The sequence below is a fragment of the Sus scrofa genome, chromosome 11 (genome assembly GCF_000003025.6).
Source record: "Sus scrofa isolate TJ Tabasco breed Duroc chromosome 11, Sscrofa11.1, whole genome shotgun sequence".
Classification (NCBI taxonomy): Eukaryota; Metazoa; Chordata; class Mammalia; order Artiodactyla; family Suidae; genus Sus; species Sus scrofa.
The window spans coordinates 4,033,850-4,051,352 of record NC_010453.5 but is presented as its reverse complement, the minus strand read 5'-3'; the positions used below and the strand labels follow the sequence as shown (position 1 = coordinate 4,051,352).

The window sequence follows — 17,503 nt, the reverse complement described above, 5'->3', positions numbered from 1 at the left end:
TGACTCCATCCACCCTGTGGATGAAGGTAAGACTTCCCATTTAAAAAAAAAAAAAAAAAAAAAAGTTTTTTTTAAAATAAACATTGTATAGTTTTAAGAAACACAACATAATGTTTTGATATACCTAGTGAAGGGATTTCTATAGTCCTGCTAACTAAGTGTTCTTACTGTAATGCTGGAGCAGGAAAGGAAGCCAGCCTCGGACTGGGGAAGAGAAGGACTTGCTTATCTCTCTGAAGCTATGGTGTGAGTTAGGGATCTGGACTCCAGGTTGGGGACCTCTGGTGGTGTGAGGTAGGCTGGCCCCTTAAAGAAACATCAGGAAGGGGAGCGAAGGAAGAGAGAGCCAGCGGGGACCCTTAGAGGGAGCTTCGCTAATGTGTCAGGAGTGCTAATATCTAATATCCAGCTTTAGGTTTTTCTTTAAGGTGTGTTTATTCCCCTCTGTTAGCCCCAGGAATTCAGCTGGGTCTTACCTGTGGAGCTTCGGTCCAGGCTTGGAGGAGAGAAAAGGGCAGCAGCCAGACACTCAACTGTGGAAAATAAGAAGTAGCCTGCGGAGCCAAAGCAGTGAGCTGGGAAGCCCCTGTGGTGCATGCTTGATTCCAAAAACTTAAGGAAGGGGACCTGGTTTTAGAAAGGGTTTCCTCTAGATCAAAGCATCAGGTTCAGACTCAGCTGTTATTTGCATGAACTGAACGTATCAGGGACGTAAGAGCTGCCGTTTCCGTTTGATTTTCAACCCCGCTCATCCCGATGTCGCAGGTCCCTTTGCTCCACAATGACTTTGTTCCACTGACACATTCCAAACAATGAGCAAAGGACGCTCATGCTTCTTTTCTTAAAGTGTGGCTCTGTACCTTCTAAATTTACCATCTCCAGTCTAAACATGCCTCGCAAACCCCAGCCCCACATTTCAGCTGCCTCCTGTGCAGCCTAAGGGGATACTATGCTGTCATCTCAAACAGAATTTCTGAAACCAAACATACCATGCTGTGGCCTGAACCTCCCAATTCCTGCAAAGAACGCTGCCAGTAGACAGACGTGCTCTTGTTTTCCTGCCAGCCCTAGGCGTTCAGGCCTTCATTAGCTGCCCATTGTCGTCCATCCTCATGCAAATATGCCTTTGTCTGTCCCATTCTCAAAGGCTGGATGCTTCCTCATACCATCACTGACCTTTGCGGTCCTACCCATGCTTCAAGGTACAGTTCAAATGCCTGACTTAATCACGCAGCTTCTCCTGCTTCTTGCAACTGAATATGACCTTTCTCTACCATGAACTCCAACCCCCTCCCTGGAACCATAGCGCTTTATTTGTAACTCAAGGTAGAAATATCACAGCTACATTGTTTTCTAGTCATTTACTTTATACACTTGAAAAAAATCTTTTCTTTGCTAATAAACACCTTAATAAGTCTCTGACTTATCTCTGTCTGTCTCCCTACAGCGCCCAGGACATAGTTTGCACAATTATGTACAATTAAAATGTTCCTTCCTTCCTTTCTTTTCTTTTCTTTTTTTTTTGTTTTTTTTGTTTTTTTTTTTTTTTGTTGTTTGTTTTTTAGGGCCGCACCCACAGCATATGGAGGTTCCCAGGCTAGGGGTCTCATCCGAGCTGTAGCTGCCGGCCTGCACCACAGCTCACAGCAAAGCTGGATCCTTAACCCACTGAGCAAGGCCAGGGTTTGATCCTGCAACCTCATGGTTCCCAGTTGGATTTGTTTCCACTGCTCTACAACGGGAACTCCTAGCATGTGTTTCACTGGAATCATTTCTATAAAGATTGAAATGACCTTGATATTAATAAAAGGGGGGCGGTCCTTTTGTAACATTTGGCATTTTTGCCTCAGTCCAGCCTCTGAACCTATATTTTTTGCAGTGTGCAAAAGGATTTAGTGCTTTGTGATATATAGCATAAAAGTCCACACCACAGCAGTGGCAATGCTGGATCCTTAACCTACTGAGCCACCAGGGAACTCCTACTGGGTCTTATCAGAGTTGATCACTTGCTGTCTCTACAACTTTTAATTCAGTTTCTCATTCAAATTGAAAGTGTGCTTTGAAGGGAAAGTCGCAGTCTTCCCATTCTGCAGATGGAATGTCCATTGCCTTCATCACATAAGCATTGAGCACATGTGAAGCATCTGCCGGAGTTCCCACTGTGGCTCAGCAGGTTAACAACCCAACTAGGATCCATGAGGATACGGGTTCCATCCCTGGCCTCACTCAATGGGTTAAGGATGCAGCGCGTTGCCACAAGCTGTGACATGGGTCACAGATTCAGCTTGGATCTGGTGTTGCTGTGGCTGTGGAGTAGGCTGGCAACTGCGACTCTGATTCAATCCCCAGCCCAAGGAACTTCTATATGTCACAGGTGTGGCCCTAAAAAGAAAAAAGCATCTACATTTGAATATAGTGTGAGACACAAGAAGTAGCAAGCTAGGGAGTTCCCTCTGTGGCGCAGTGGTTAACAATCCAACTAGGAACCATGAGGTTGCGGGTTCGATCCCTGGCCTCGCTCAGTGGGTTAAGGACCCGGCGTTGCCATGAGCTGTGGTGTAGGTCACAGACGCGGCTCGGATCCCGTGTTGCTGTGGCTCTGGCGTAGGCTGGCAGCTACAGCTCCAACTAGACCCCTGGCCTGGGAACCTCCATGTGCCGCAGGAGCAGCCCTAGAAAAGGCAAAAAGACAAAAAAAGAAAAAGAAGTAGCAAGTTAGATCAACAAGTTCTCTAGTCTTTTACAATTTTTCAAAGAAAATACTGATGCAAAATTTTCTTAACTGTATAAGCATCCAAAGTTTAATTAATTTATTAATTTATTTTTCTTTTTTGGCCACACCTGAGGCATATGGAAGTTCCCAGGCCAGGAATCAGATCCAAGCTGCAGCTGTAACCTATGCCAGATTCTTAAACTATTGTGCCATGTTGGGGACTCCCCAGAAGCTAATTAAGACCCTAGAAACATCCAGAACTGAAAAACCCTTTCAAAAATAACTTTCTCCCATTCATCATGTAAGTGTCATTTGTTCTTATAGAGTCATTTCCTCCATCTAACTGGACACATGACCATGAACAGTTGCTGCATTTTATCTAAGATGCCCGGCATGAGAGAAGATTAACTGGGTTTCTCAATTCCAGTTCTAAAAATCCTAAGAAGGGCTCTGGACCAGCTGAGTCAGGATAATGTGATTAAAAGTGGGTCTGGGGAGTTCCCGTCGTGGCTCAGTGGTTAACGAATCCCACTAGGAACCATGAGGTTGCAGGTTCGGTCCCTGCCCTTGCTCAGTGGGTTAAGGATCCGGCGTTGCTGTGAGCTGTGGTGTAGGTTGCAGACTCGGCTCGGATCCCGCATTGCTGTGGCTCTGGTGTAGGCCAGCGGCTACAGCTCTGATTCGACCCCTAGCCTGGGAACCTCCATATGCCGTGGGAGTGGCTCAAGAAAAGGCAAAAAGACAAAAAATAAAATAAATTAATAAAAAAAAAAAGTGGGTCTGGGAGGAGATTACCCGGACTGGATGGATAGGGAGTCCCGTGGTAGCTTAGTAGTTAATGAATCTGACTAGCATCCATGAGGATGAAGCTCCAATCCCTGGCCTTGCTCAGTGGGTTAAGGATCCAGTGGGACCATGAGCTGTGGTGTAGGTCCCAGATGCGGCTCGGATCCCGCGTTGCTGTGGCTGTGGCGTAGGCCGGCGGCTACAGCTCCGATTAGACCCCGAGCCTGGGAACCTCCATATGCAGAGGGTGCAGCCCTAAAACAATCAAAAAAAGAAAATGGGATGCATGGCCAAGGACTGTGTGAAGTGATGCTGCCTGAGCGATGATGCAGCAGAGTGGTCCAGGTGGATGGAGCAGAGGGACAGCAAGGGCAGAGGCCTTGAGCTGGGAGCCAAGGGGCAGAAAGAAGCCTTGTGTGATAGCAGAGTCATGAGTGAGGGGAGGTTGTGTGAGCCAGGGACAAAGAGGTAGGCAGGGACACGTTTATACAGAGCCTTTTAGCCCACGAAGAGGCTTGGGTCTTGGGGTGATTGGAAGGTTGTCAGGAGGGGAGTGACCAGATATCCTTTTGAAAAGAACGTCTTAGCTGCTACGTTATGAATGGATTATAGGATAGAGAGAGAGGCGGGGGGGGGGGGGGGAATTGCTGATCAGTTGGACTGAGAGTAAAAAGAGGAAGGAGACATTTCTGCTGTGCTCCACTGGGTTAAGAATCCTACTGTAGCCGCTCAGGTCACTGCCGGGATGCAGGTTTGATTCCCCCACCCAGGGCAATCTGTTAAAGGATCTGGCGTTGCTGAAGCTCCAGCTTGGAATTAATACCTGGCTTGGGAATTTCCATGCAAGGTGAATGCAGCCGTAAAAAATAAAAAATAAATTTTAAAAATGTTCTAAAGACAAAAAAAAAAAAAAGGAGTTCCCATCGTGGTGCAGTGATTAACGACTCCGACTAGGAACCTTGAGGTTGCGGGTTCGGTCCCTGGCCTTGCTCAGTGGGTTAAGGATCCGGCGTTGCCATGAGCTGTGGTGTAGGTCGCCGACGTGGCTCGGATCCCACGTTGCTGTGGCTGTGGCATAGGCTGCAGCTCCGATTAGACCCCTATCCTGGGAACCTCCATATGCCACGGGAGCGGCCCTAGAAAAGGCAAAAAGACCAAAAAAAAAAAAAAAAAAAAAAAGTTTTAAAAAGGAAAGAATAGGAATTCTCTGATGGCCTATAGGCAATGATTCGGCATTGTCACTGCTGTGACGCTTGGGTTCAATTCGTGACCTGGGAACTTCCACGTGCTGAGGGCGCAGCCAAAAAATAAAATAAAACATAGAAATCTACATTTAAAAAAAAGGAAGGAAGGAATCAAGATGACTCCCAAAGGAGTTCCCGTCGTGGCTCAGTGGTTAACGAATCCAACTAGGAACCATGAGGTTGCAGGTTCGATCCCTGGCCTCACTCAGGGTTAAGGATCTGGCGTTGCTGTGGCTGTGGTGTAGGCCGGCAGCTGCAGCTCTGATTCGACCCCTAGCCTGGGAACTTCCATATGCCGTGGGTGCGGCCCTAGGGGGAAAAAAAAAAAAAAGCTGACTCGCAAAGACATTGCCACCGAGCGGCTGTCAGGACTGATTGTCATCTTGATTCCTTCCTTTTTCCCTTAATTCCTTTCTTCCCCGTTACTGAGAGGGGAAGACCTTCAAAGAAGCAAGTTTCGGAGAAAGAGCAAGAGCTCCATTTTGGACCCGTGCCCCGGGACATGTCTCAGGAATCCAAGTGAACGAGTCTCCTGGGCCAGTGCCTCTGGGAATCTAAAGCTGGAGAGAGCGCTCAGGGCTGGAGATAAAAGGTGGACACCTCAGCTCGCAGACTGATGAGATCATGCAGTCACCTTGTTACAGTGAGAACCGAGCAGCATTCCAGGGCTGAGGAGGGGAGGAGCCAGAAAGGGAGGCGGAGAGCAGGGTGGGCTGAGGAGTCCTGGGCGGCGACGTCACAAAAGCCAAGGGAATAATAGGTTTGCGAAAGGAGGGTCGATGGCGTGGGATGCTCCCGAGAAGTTGAGCAAGATAAGACCGGTTGTGTTTCACGTACCCGGTGTTTCCCAACCTCTGTTACAACCAACATGCCCCCCGAGGAACATCCTTAGACTCTTTTTTCCTTTTTCTTTTTTTTTTTAATTTTGTTGCCTTTCTAGGGCCGCACCCATGACATAGGAGGTTCCCAGGCTAGGGGTCGAATTGGAGCTGTAGCCACCGGCCTACGCCACAGCCACAGCAACTCAGGATCCTGAACCCACTGATCGAGGCCAGGGGTCGAACCTGCAACCTCGTGGTTCCTCGTCGGATTCGTTAACCACTGCCCCCGATGGGAACTCCTAGACTCTTTTTTTTTTCCTAATTTCCCACCCCTATGAAGTGTTAATAACCACAGGTGCACAGTCGATCTGTCTGTGCCCCAGGGCCCTTTGGAGGCCACAAGACATTGTAATATCTAAGAATTTTTTAGGCCTCTTAAGAGCCAAAGTCTTGGGGTGGGCGGGTGCGCTCACTGAGAATGCATGCTCTATCCTCATACAGGTCATTTTTGATGGTACTTTTGGTGGTGAGGTGGGGGCTCAAAACCAGCCTGCACTGAATTGAAGTGTAAATGTCAACTAAGGAACTGGAACAGTGAGTGTAGCTACATTTTATAGCAAAACTGTTGGGAGAACTGACCCCACAGCCATGTGGTCCAGCTTCTAGAAGTACCTGCACCTGCAACCGGGCACCTGGCTTTACTTCCTTGTGCCTGTTTCCTCATCTGTAACACTGGAATTACGGTAGCAACTACCTCATACGTTTGTTGTGATGGCTAAGGGGGTTAATAACATACGTCAAGACACGTATTTAGATTTGTGCCTAACGTACGGTGAAGTTTCTGTAGCTGTTGGCTGTTACCAGTCTCATTCAGGATGTCAGCTGTGAAGGGGAGATGAAACCTAGGGCCTTACAGCATCCGGGCTCTCCCTGGAAATACACGGGGCTGAATGAAGCCTTATTAGAAGAGACCAGAGATATTTCCTTGATTTGACGGAAGCAGTTACAAGGGACATATGAGGACAATGAAGAGTTCTCTACCCTAAACTAGCAAGAGAGGCTGAAGCAGAGCAGAGGAAGGAGGCTTGCGCTCTGTGGTTAACAGGTGGGAAGGAAAACAGGCCAAGAATCCGGTCTGACTGTCCTACAGTCAACCCCAAAACTCGGTGGTGTGAAACAACGATTTATTATTTCTCACCCTTCTTTACGCCGGGTGGGCTCAGCTGGCTGGTTCTTTCTGCTGGTCTCATCTGGGCTGCAGGCAGAGGCTAGACTGGGGCTGGAAGGTCTCAGATAGTTTAAAATGACCTCATTTACGTGTCTGGAGCCCTGGTGCTGGCCCTTCACAGTCCTCTCCATATGGGCTTCTCCACTCAGCAGTCAACCCTATGCTTCCTCCCATCGCATGGGGGAGCTCTCAAAGGGCCAAGGTAAAAATGTGAGCTCTCTGGAGGCCCGGGCTCTGGAACTGACTCAGCCTCACTCCCAGCACCTTCTGTTGGCGAAATCAAGACTCAGGATGAGCCCAACTTTGAAGTCTCGGCAAGTCAACGCTGCCTCTCACTGGTGGGAAATGCAAAATATCACGGCCATGCTCTGGGGTCTATCCAGGTCTGGATGTCTGTGTACCCGCAGACTGGGTCAAAGTCGCAGCAGCTCCTTTTCAGATGGCTTTGGTTTTCTCTCGAAAAGCTCACCTGCTGTGAAGGAGGAGACAGGCGTGGAAGAAGAGAAAACCGTGACTTCATATCTCAAAAGACTGCAGGTTGAAAACCTGGGCGTTCCTGTTGGGGCTCCGCAGGTTAAGAACCTGACTAGTATCCATGAGGATGCGGGTTCAATCCTTGGCCTCACTCAATGAGTTAAGGATCTCATGTTGCTATGATCTGTGGTGTAGGTCAAAGATGTGGCTCAGATCTGGCTGTGGCGTAGACCAGCCGCTGCAGCTCTGATTTAACCCCTAGCCTGGGAATGTCAATATGCTGCAGGTGCGGCCCTAAGAACAAAGAAAGAAAGAAAACAACCTTTGGGCAGAATCAGAGAGATACCTACTGGCGGGTCATCGCAGGACTGCTAGCCAATGTCAAGGGCCCGTTTGCAGGTGCAGCCTGCGTTCCATCAGTATCCATCTGCCCTGTCGTGAGATTTTCACCACCAGCACTCAGCAGCCCAGGCAGAGACCAGCCAAAGACAGATGTTGGAGTCATCCAGGGTTAGGGCCTGCCCGCTGGGTGTGATCAAAAGAAGATGAGGGGCAGGAGGTGAGGCTTGTTGGCAGCAGGGTAATTACAGTGACAGACCATGACATTTAAGCTGGGTAAGCAGGAAAATGAAGACAGGATTTCCTCTCTTAAAATACTAGGTTGAAGTTTTTAACTTTTTCGCAAAACAACTTAAAAAATAAATACCTACCCTCGTTCCTTGCTTCGTTAACATCTGTGTATGGGGTCAAGACCTGTCCGTCAAATACCTGCTAAGTGAAACAGCGGAAAAGCTAATATGACAACACCATTTCTCCTTTTCTCAGCTAATGGATTCCCGATACAGCGATGAGAAGAGCCCCAGCTGAAAGTCTCCCCCGTTGGTTGGTGATGAATTCCGCTCCCATGTTCTGCAAGTGTTACAGAAAATTCACCCCTTTAAATGACATTCGGTCCTATGATCTTGTCCTGATTTCCTCTGTAATCTTACCTTTTTGCTCGAAGAAGCATATTACTTTAATTTTCTGTTCAAAATATACTTGACCACACAGCAGCAGTACAGCAAACAAGTAAGTCACCTACAGGAGCCCAGTTTGGTTTCGTGATCAGTTTTCCAAGGTTTAATTTTGAACTCTGCCTTCTCATTCCAGTAGGTTTCACCTTCCCGCAAGCTGGGCCTTGTGATTAAGACCGAGTCACCAGAAAAGCCGAGTCTTTTCTGGCTGCTTCCTGTTCTACCATGGATCGCCTGTGAGCCACAGAGCTCTCTTTCCATGGAACATAAACACGGTCAGGTCACCTCTGCAACCACCTGACACTTGATACCTGAGGCTATTCGTTTCCATGCAACTCCATGCCCACAACCTTGGAAGTTTTTTCTCCCTTAGTAGCCCTTCCCCCCACCAGCCAAGGTCAATTTCCATCAGATATTGTCCTCCTGGCTCTGCAACCTACATCCTGTTTAAACTTTAAAATGCTGTTTTATTTACATCATTACTCTGCTCAGAAATCTTCAAGGACCCTACGTGACCTTTCATTGCCTACAAGCATGAAGTTCAGACTCCTTCAGCTAAGTCCAAGCTCTGTGTTTACTTTAGCCTGACTTGTGAGACTACTTTAAGGCAGCTGGCAACAGAAACGTTAGAACTCGGTTTCCACAAAGCTAAGTTCCCTACAATCTGAGCTCTCCAGTATCCCTAGTAACGCTCCAACCAGCTTCTCCTCACTTCTTCCCCCCTCACCCAGTAAAACTGGGGTTCTCACCTGGGTGTCCATTGGAAATATCTGGTGAATTACCCTAGCCCACTTGATATCATTGATCTGGGCCGCAGCTGGGCACTGGGAGTTTTCGCTCCCTGGCGATCCTAATGAGCGGTCAAGGTTGAGAACGGCTGTGTTAGGACAAGTTTATTGACTCTCCCGAAAACAGCCAACATGCCACTCCTTCCCCAGCCACACCCCCCTTCTCTCTTTTACTAATTGAAACCCTGCCCCTCTTGGAGAGCCGACGCAGGTGCTGCTGGGGTCTCTCCTTATCCCCCAGGGTCAAACACTCCCATAGTTATACCTCATTTACACTTAAATGGACAGAACACTGTAAACCAACTCTAATGGAAAAAATAAAAATCATTAAAAAAAACCCAACACTTGGAGTCCCCGTCGTGGCGCAGTGGTTAATGCATCCGACTAGGAACCATGAGGTTGCGGGTTCGACCCCTGGCCTCGCTCAGTGGGTTAAGGATCTGGCGCTGCCGTGAGCTGTGGTGTGGGTCACAGATCTGGCTCAGATCCTGTGGGGCTGTGGCTACAGCTCTGATTAGACCCCTAGCCTGGGAACCTCCATATGCCGCGGGAGCGGCCCTAGAAAAGACAAAAAAAAAAAAAAAAAAAAAAAAAAAACACCAAAAAACCAACACTTATTAGACACTAAGCATACGCTTCGTTTTGTGCGCTTATCCTGTCTCTTCAATGGGATTCAAAGGCATGGAAGGACAGGGCCCGTGGCTTATAGCTCTTTTTCTCCCCAGAACCTAACCCAGTGCCTCTCCTGCAAGGTTGGGGAGTGTTAAAACGCCCAGTGCCCAGCTGTAGCCCAGATCCCTTGTACCAGAACAGCTAGGGTAGTTCACTGGCTGTGCCCAATGGACAGGCTGTGTTTTACGGGAGAGGGATGGTGAGATGATGGTGACGTAGCAGGTGGCGCGTCAGCGCTCTGCTCTGACCGCGTCGCTTCACCTTCCTCTCTCTCCTTGGGCAGGTACCACCTTTAGGCTCCGGGAAGCCCTCTTCACATACCAAACTGAAATACCTGGGAATTAAGCGACCCCCACCTTAACTTAATGACTGGGCACAAGCACGAGCGCTCCGGCTCTCGTGGCCTCTGATTTGGGACCTCACTGGGGTGACCTGTGCCGTCTCCTCGTCGCCCTGAATTTAGGTCTGAGTTGGTCTTGTAGCCTGACTTAGGCTCCTTTCTTCCCAGCTCTGCTCCCCCATTCTTTTCCTGGGAAAACTGCCTCAATCATTTTCACAGGAGTCCTTGCCTGAAGTTCTGCTTTTGGGGGTGCTGGCAGTGGTGGTGGCAAACCAACCTAAGACAGGTGATGAGAATATGATAACAGTGATAGCAGCTAATATGGATTGCATATTTTCTTTTTTTATTGAGTATTTTTGACATGCAAAGCATTAACTCATTTCATCCTCAGAATTGGGTAGGGACCATTGGCGAGCCTTATTTTACAGATTAGGAAATTGAGGCGTGCAGAAATTAAAGGAATTCACCCAAGATCACACTGATAACCAAAGATGGAACTAAAAAAAAAGGATAACCAGTAGGGGGTCAAATAAAATTTAAAAATAATTTCAATCAATGACCCCTTAAGCTTAAGGGGCTAGTTAGGAATGCAATCACCATGTATATACTTTTGTTGTTGTTGTTTTAACTAAATGGCTTCTGAGTTCTGATAAGCAATTTACAAACTTTCACACGCAATCAGTTTGTAGAGCAGAAAGTTCATTTCTGGAGTTCCCTGGTGGCCTGTGTAATAGTCCTTTATTCAGACGACTGTTTACTGAGTTCCGATTGTAAGCTGGGCCCCTGGGGCTGCTTTTAATGTGTAAAGGGCCAAAGTCAGTATCTTTGGAGGCTGAAAGCCAGGGCAGGTCAGGGTTTTCCGGATGTTACCTGAAGCTGCTACTCACCTGTGGGTCTGGATTCTGGAGCTATTTGTTATTATCAAAATGGAAAGTTAGCTGAGGTCAATCTTATTTAAAATGTGATTTAAGGCCGGAATCCAGCTTGGGCCGCGCCACTCTGCGTCCCCACCCACGTCCTACTCCGCATCCCACCCCACATCCCTTGCGCTGAGCCCATTCAGGTGTTACAGCGAGAAGACCTTGCCGAAATGACCACAACAGGGGAATTTTGAGTCACTGGACCTTGCAGAATTTTCTAAAAAGCAGCCATGGTGGTGCAAGCTGTCGGGGCAGGAATCTGGGCCTTTGGGGGGGAAAAGTCACCCAGCCTGGAACTGCACGTTGTCACTGGAGGGTGCACAGGTTTCATCTTCCAGCAGGTCGGAGAGTTGACTGCAACAGCTGGGAGAGGTGGACTTTTTTCCTCCTTCCGCTGGCAAACCATTCTGGGTACCTCAGCGTTGACAGGCAGCAGGTAAAGGACAGGAAGCAAGCCAGGGAGCAGCTGAAGATGGGTGAGAGGAACCAGATACCCACGGAGGACAAGAGCAAAGCAGAAGAGGTGGTGTCATTGGTGAAGAAGAATGTTCTAGTGACTGGCGGGTTTTTCAGAGGCTTTCCGCTTGGCATGACTTCATTTCCATTCTTCCTGGGTGTTCCATCCAGCAGCCTCTCCACTCCGTGACAAGATGCTGAGGCTGTCCTCTCCTTCCCGCCACGGCATATCTGAAGGGCTTCTGCAGGCATCTGTTGCTCCAAGGTGAGCTGGCCCTACTGCGAGCTCTTGGAAGGCACACTCCCACTGAGCAGCTCAGCAAGAACACCCCTTTCTCCATAAGGGACTCCCCAGAGTTAGGGGCTCGCCATGGGGGATGGGTGGGTGGATCCTCAAAGGTTGCGCCAAACTTGATTTGGAAAAGAAATAACAGGCATTTAAGACCCCCTATTATGTGCTGCATGGAAAGGAACTGAATACATCTGCCTTTAGGCATGGGGAATAAAAGTGAGTTAATATTGTTAAATTCCGTTTATGTCACACAGAGGGGAGAAATTGCCCTTATCTCTGTACCTTCCTTCACCAGTCATCATTTATTCAGTATTATCACAAGCCTTCCACAGATTCTGAGGGGGACCCTGGGAAGCGAGAGGAGCGAGAGCAGAAGCCTGTCTCTTGTGACATCATAGTCTAGTCCAGCAGTTCTCAGTCCTAACTGCACTTTAGAATAAACTGGGAGGTTTTTTTAAAATTTATTTTTGTTTTTTGGAGGTTCCCAGGCTAGGGGTCCAATTGGAGCTACAGCTGCCAGCCTACACCAGAGCCACAGCAATGCAGAATCTGAGCCGTGTCTGCGACCTATGCCACAGCCCATGGTAACACCAGATCCTCAACCCACTGAGCGAGGCCAGGGATCGAACCCTCAACCCCATGGTTGCTAGTCGAATTCATTTCCACTGTGCCACCATGGGAACTCCCCCCCCCCTTTTTTTTTAAATCATGGAGTTCCCATTGTGGTTCACTGGGTTACAGAGCTTCCATTGTCTCTATGGGGATGTGGGTTGGATCCCTGGCCTCGCTCAGTGGGTTAAAGATCCAGTGCTGCTGTGGCTGCGGTGTAGGCAGGCAGCTGCAGCTTGGATCCTACCCCCGGCCCAGGAACGACCATGTGCCGCAGGTGCGGCTGTAAAAAGAAAAAAATCATGGCTCCCCAGGCCTCATCCTAGACTGATTAAATCTGAATGTTTTGGCAATTAGGCCCATGCATCAAGAATTTTAATAGCCCCTTTGAGTGTCTAATATGTAGCCAGAATTGAGAACCACTGGACTAATGGACATTAAGGGGTTTAGGGTGGGGCTTCAAATATATCTCATCACTTGGGAGTTAAGATATCCATGTGTATCGTATAGAGGACACATGAACCATTTGTATTTTGGAAAATGCTTCTCTTCCCTGAAACAAGTGGCCAGACAATCGCCATATTGTGTGCTAAATGAAGGACACGGATTACTATGGGTTCCTGTAGGGCTCACAGAAGGAAAACCTAAGCAGAGCCGAGGAGGTCAGTGCATCTTCTAACGAGATGTCCGCTCTGGTGCCTTCTGAGCGCTGGCCCAGCCGGGGAGATGGGGCAGGTTTTCCCAAGAAGAACCAGGCTGCTGGATGTCCCCGGGTCCTGGCCCAGCTCCCGCCTCTTCCCTGTCCTATGTCCCCTCTCCACAGGCAGGTTTTTCTGGCAGACTCCCCCATCCATACATCACTGACTCCGGCTCTGTTTCTAAGGAACCTGACCCAAGAGAGCTGGTACCCAGGGAATCCTGGGAAGCAGGTTGGCCTCCTGGAGCTGAAGCATCACTGAAGGACCCGCCATGGAGCCCTGGGTGGAGCGCTGGCGGTCACGGGGCGGTGGTGGTGCAGCGGGGAGCTGGTGTGTGTTGCAGGTGGAAGGGAGTGAAGGCGCTGGCTGGTTTCAAGTCTGGCGCTGGGTGGATATGGAGGAAGCAGTTACTCTGAGCACAGTGGCAGGGACTCGCCCTAGAAAGGGTGGTGGATGAGGGAGATAATAGTGTCGGTTATGGCGCTGGGACCAGCTGCAGCAGCCGGGACTGCCATCCTGTAACATTTCCCAGAAACCGTGACTCGAGAATTCTGGATGGAGTACCTTAATGCAAAAGGCGAGCCATCTAAGCATTACACAGGGTGGACTGTAGTGCCCAGCCCACGCCCACTTTTAAGCTGATGCATCCGTGCCCCAGCTGCTGCCAGCTTCGGATAACAATTCCAGATGCCACCTTATTTGGAGCATTGTCCTCCTGCCCCACAGACCTCATCCAAGGCCGTCGGGGAACAAAAAGCTGGCCGTCTGGGATACCACATGCTGGGGAGTGGTGTGGGGTTAGCTGAAGCTCAGTCTTAGCTGCTTGTCTTCCTGGCCAGTCCTGCCTCCTCACTCCCCCAATGCAGGCACTTGGATAAGAATCCTGTCTCAGGCTCTGTTTCTGGAGAACCTGACCCAAGACAGCCTCTGGCGGCTCTGGATAGGTGCGATTGATGAGAATAGCTTTGGATACTTTGGACCTTCTTGCTCAACTTCCATCCTTTTTCTTTTGGCCACGTCCACAGCATGTGGAAATTCCCAGCCCCAGGAATCAAACCCAAGTCACAGCAGCGACCTGAGCCACAGTAGTGACAACACTGGATCCTTAACAGCTAGGCCACCAGGGAACTCCTAGGGGACTTTCTTGCAACCACAGTTCTGGATGCAAATTAGGTTCTGCCAGTGAGACACATTCACCAAGATGTGGAAAACTGAACTGAAGCAGAAGCTGTACTTCTACCGGCCTTTGGCTGTTTCTCTGATAGGAAGCAAAGCTTTGGAGAGTGAGGATTTTCTGCAGAAGTGATTCTGCACAGTTACCAGCTTCCATGGTGTTCAGAGAGAACCGATGGCTCTGGGGGCAGAGGTGTCTGCTCTTGGCTTCCAGCTCACTGTCTTTCGGCAGCTGATGCTGTACATTGCAGAACTCAGGACGCCAGTGGCAAACTCAGAGGTGGTAGCTCTCCTCTGAGGTCAGTCCTGAACGAATGTGGGAGTTGGTCTGAGGCTCAGCCCACAGGCCCCTTCTCTGCCCACTGCAAAGATTTTGTAGGTGCCCAATTCCTTGGAATAAATAGCTTTCTGCTTTAAAAATGTAGAGTGAATTTTTGCACCCTGCTTTGAATCCTGGCTGGTTCAAAGGAAGATAGTCAAGCTGCCAGAACCCCAGTAAAAGCACCTAATTAAAGACGGAGAACGATGTAAAGGCCCAGGAGAACCACGCGCCCATTTGCTGATAAAGTAACGGGGCCCTTGGGAACTAGCAAGGTCTCTGCTCCTTTTCTAATTACTGTTTACGTGCTCGTAGCCTCCATCTGAGAGGTCTTATGAGCCTTTTGGTCTGTAAGACCTTTCAGTTCTTTTACTCAAAGTTAACCAACAAAGTCTCCATGACATAATTCCAAAGTCCCAGAAAATCTAGGCCATGTACCTTGTTTTCAGTAGCTGTGGGGGAGGGGGCTGGGTCACATGGCCTAGAATGGCTCTTTTTTTATTTTTATTTTTTTAATTAATTAATTTATTTATTTTGTCTTTTTGCTATTTCTTTGGGCCGCTCCCGCGGCATATGGAGGTTCCCAGGCCAGGGGTCCAATCGGAGCTATAGCCACCGGCCTACGCCAGAGCCACAGCAACGAGGGATCCGAGCCGCGTCTGCAACCTACACCACAGCTCATGGCAATGCCGGATCATTAACCCACTGAGCAAGGGCAGGGACCGAACCCGCAACCTCATGGTTCCTAGTCGGATTCGTTAACCACTGCGCCACGACGGGAACTCCTAGAATGGCTCTTTTTAAGCAGTGGGCAGGTTCTCGGAAAGAAATGCTGCATCGCTGTAGGACACGGGTTTAGGAGACCGAGTCCTCTGTTTCCCTGGGTTCATGCTTCTCTCTGGAGGAATTTCTGATAGGGTAAATCTCGAAGCTATTGGTGTAGGGGGTACCTTGGTTTGCTAGGGTATGATATTTTACCATAACAAAATATCACGGACTGAGTGGCTTAAACAACAGAAATATATTTCTTTCCATTCCTCAGGCTGGACATCCAAGATCAAGCTGTCGGCAGGTTTCGTGTCTTCCAAGGCTTCTCTCCTTGGCGTGCAGATGGCTGCCTCCTCCCTGTGCCCGTACACAGCGTTTCTTGTGTGTCCACACATCCCTGATGTCTCTTCGTGGGTCTGAATTTCCTCTTCACATAAGGCCACTGGTCAAGTTGGATTGGGACTCATCCTTTTTTTTTTTTTTTTTTTTCTTTTTGCCACTTCTTGGGCCGCTCCCGCGGCATATGGAGGTTCCCAGGCTAGGGGTCCAATCACAGCTGTAGCCGTCAGCCTACGCCAGAGCCACAGCAACACAGGATCCGAGCCGTGTCTGCAAACTACACCACAGCTCACAGCAACGCCGGATCGTTAACCCACTGAGCAAGGGCAGGGACCAAACCTGCAACCTCATGGTTCCTAGTCGGATTCGTTAACCACTGCGCCACGACGGGAACTCCCAGGACTCAGCCTAATGGCCTAATTTAACCTGAAGGAAAGGCCCTGTCTCCAAATGAAGTCACATTCTGAGATACGGGGGCGGGGGGGGGGTGTTAGGGTTCTGAAGTATGAATAAGAGCACGCAATTCAACCCATAACAGGGGGTGTTCTTGAAGGTGGTTTTTATATGCAGAAAGAGACTATAGAGACGGTTCCCTTCAGGGAGTTCCCCTTGTGGCTCAGAGGATTAAGGATCTGACATAGGATCCATGAGGATGGAGGTTCAATCCCTGGCCTCACTCAGTGGGTTAAGGACCCATGTAGGTTGCAGGTGCAGCTCAGAGTTAGTGTGTCTGTGGCTGTGGCTGTGGTATAGGCTGGCAGCTGAAGTTCTGATTCAACTCCAAGCCTGGGACTTCCATATGCTGCAGGTGTGGCCCTAAAAAGAAAAAACGAAACAAAACAAAAACAAAGAAATTTCCCTTTATGGATGGGGTACTGACACATGCGACAACGTAGACGACTCTTTAAAACAGGATGCTGAGTGGAAGAAGCCAAGCGTCAAAAGCTACCCATTGCGCGATTCCATTTACAGGAAACGTCCAGAACCAGCAAGTGCTCAGAGACAGGAAGTGTACTCGTGACTACCAGGGGCTGGGGAGGTGAGGTGAGAAGGAATGGGCTGACTGCTAATGGGGGTGAGGTTTCTTTTGAGGGTGATAAAAATGTTCCAAAATTAGATTGTGGCGATGACTACACAACTCTGTGAATATACCACAAAGCACTGAATTGTACACTTTATTCTTATTTATTCTTTATTTTTTGTCTTTTCTAGGTCCACACCTGTGGCATATGGCGGTTCCCAGGCTAGGGGTCAGATCAGAGCTACAGCTGCCGGCCTACACCACAGCCACAGCAACGCAGGATCCGAGCCACGTCTGTGACCTACACCACAGCTCACAGCAACACCAGATCCGTAACCCACTGAGCAAGGCCAGGGACCGAACCCGCAACCTTATGGTTCCAAGTCAGATTCATTAACTACTGAGCCACTATGGGAACTCCTGAATTGCACACTTTAGATGGGTGAATTTTATGGTTATGTGAATTAGAGTTCAGTAAAGCTTTTCAAAAGATCTTTTAAGGGGAGACTAATAAAACTTTAAAAAAAAATCTTTGCTTTTAAACAGTTAATATTTAATTTATCAAATTCCAGTTGAATGTCCTCGTTAAACCTTAAGCTTTTAAATCTAGTTCAGTTCTTACTATTCTAATGGTAAGTAAAGTGAACTTTAAGCATCATTTGGAATTAGCCTTTGATGAACTTTAGATGTCATTCACATACTTAATCATCTTCAAACATTTTAAACTATTTATACATGTAATATTTTATTTCATTCATAAGTACTTCAAGTGTTGGCTGTAATGCCTTCCTGAATCCCTAAATAATAGTCTTAAAATTTATAAAATTTA

The 17,503-nt window shown here is 48.5% G+C and overlaps 1 long non-coding RNA gene across 6 annotated transcripts; it reads right to left on the bottom strand.

Moving 5' to 3' along the window:
• On the bottom strand, positions 6,732–9,357 carry LOC106507930. Of its 6 annotated transcripts, none has more exons than XR_002336618.1 (4): positions 9,029–9,357; positions 7,977–8,175; positions 7,617–7,791; positions 6,732–7,264 (listed from the first exon to the last, which is right to left on the bottom strand). It is a non-coding gene; the product is annotated as an uncharacterized LOC106507930 (long non-coding RNA). The 6 variants fall into 6 exon arrangements; XR_001304338.2 differs by having other exon boundaries at positions 7,977–8,037; positions 9,029–9,343; XR_002336619.1 differs by having other exon boundaries at positions 7,977–8,034; positions 9,029–9,341.